The following is a 2,020-nucleotide window of genomic DNA, read 5'->3' on the forward strand; positions in this document are numbered from 1 at the left end:
TTACACACACACACTCACACTTACACACACATACACACACACACACACCCTCTCTCTCCCTCTACAGCAGCAGCAGCAGCAGGAGGGTGATATGAAAGAGGGAGTGCTGAACACAGCCTGGAGTGCTGAAGAGCTACGGAGGGACGCTGTGAGACTTCTGGCTGCACTGCATTAATATCACCTCTACTCTGTCTGCTCCTCTAAACCCCAGCCCTTTGAATCCGTCTCATACAATACTTCCCTATACCCACCCCCTTTACCCACCCCCCTTACCCACAACCCCCCTCCCTCTTTCCCTTTTCATCCTTAATTTTCTCTTTCTCTCGCCCTCGTTCATTAATCCCTTTTTTTTCTCCTCTCTCTCTCTATTCTTTGTGTTGCGCTCTTCCTCTTTATCTGTCCGGCTCCGCTGTTCCTCTTTAAAGAAGACATAGTGGATTCATTACATGGAACGCTCCCCTGTGGTGCATTATCACAGATCCCGACTCTGTAGTGCTAAATCATTCCCGCTATTCCCGGTTTTCCTTGTCAGTGGCGTACGGAGCGCCAAGCGGAGCAGCGAGGGAGAGAGGGGCGGCGATTCCCGCTCGGATCAGCTGCCGCAGTCGACTACTGCGCCCTCGCTCATCCCCCTCCCCGCTCAGCTCTGAGACTTTGAAACGCTCGGATGAAAAGGAGTATGATACAAGATATGATACGGCGGGCCAGAGACGGCACAGCACATGAAAGACAGAGCAGAGAAGGAAGGAAAAAGAGAAAGAAAGGAAGAACGAAACAATGAACGAAGGGCAGAGTTTAAATGAAGGGTTGAGAAATGAAGAGTCCTGAACCATAAAGAAGGCCGTGCGCCGTTGTGTATGAATGGACGCAGTGCTGTTTGAACGTCTGCCCGTATTTGGTCTGCTGCGTGTAATGAAATGGCCTTCAGCCTAACCACTCTGATGTACGAGTTTCTCGGGCCGATCAATACACACTCCCCATCCGCAAAGGCGGACAGTAATGCAATCGGCATATTTATCTGGCCGGGTGTGCATATGTTCTGCTTGCTTTATGAGCCTCAGTCTGCCCGGTTACTGCAGGCGATCCTTCAGGTCTCAGGAAACCACAGCATTAAGAGGGAGCAACCATTAGGCCACCTAGTACAGCATGTTACTAATCAAATCACTTTGAGCGCCAATGCTATGCATTTCCCTATCTATTCCATTAGAGATGGGTTTGTATTGTAAGGAAATGGTTTAGGATGAATAGTATTAGGAATCTATTGTGTGTACTGTAAGTGTTTTTTTTTTGTGTTGTGTTTGCGTTAGAGATTCCCCAGGAGAGTGATTCCCGCGCAGGAATAAACAATGAGGGCGTAAGCTTGTGTTCCCTCATTACAGTGTCAGCAATACAATTTGAAGTCCGCTCAAGCATAAATAGCTTCTAATCCAGAGTGTATTAAAGCTCACCACTAGGGAGCATAATTTGTAACCTCTGCCTGGTCCCACTTTCTCTGGACTTTATCTTAGGATGGAAAGAGTGGTGAATTCATACAGTATCTGAGAGAACTAATTGAACCAATTATAGTAGTGACTATGGATTACAGAGGGACTGAGCACACAGTCACACACACACAACCACACCCACACACACCGTACACATACACACACACACACACACACACACACACACACACACACACACACACACACACGCACACACACACACACACACGCGCACACACACACACATATACACACACACAAACACACACGTGCGTGCACACACACACACACACACACACAAACGCACACACACACACACACACACACACTCACACACACACACACACACACATCCTGCTGGAACGCAAAGACTGCGGGCACTGTCTTCATGTGATAATGACTGTCATTTAAAATGGATGGATGGGCAAGGCTAGCTTTGGGTGTTATACACGGAAGCCAAACTGTCCCAGTCCATCCACTATGCAGCGCTCACACTGATGTGTTTTTCTGGTCCAGAGTGGGTCCTAATGACTGAT

Source organism: Gadus morhua, chromosome 11, assembly GCF_902167405.1.
Source record: "Gadus morhua chromosome 11, gadMor3.0, whole genome shotgun sequence".
NCBI lineage: Eukaryota > Metazoa > Chordata > Actinopteri > Gadiformes > Gadidae > Gadus > Gadus morhua.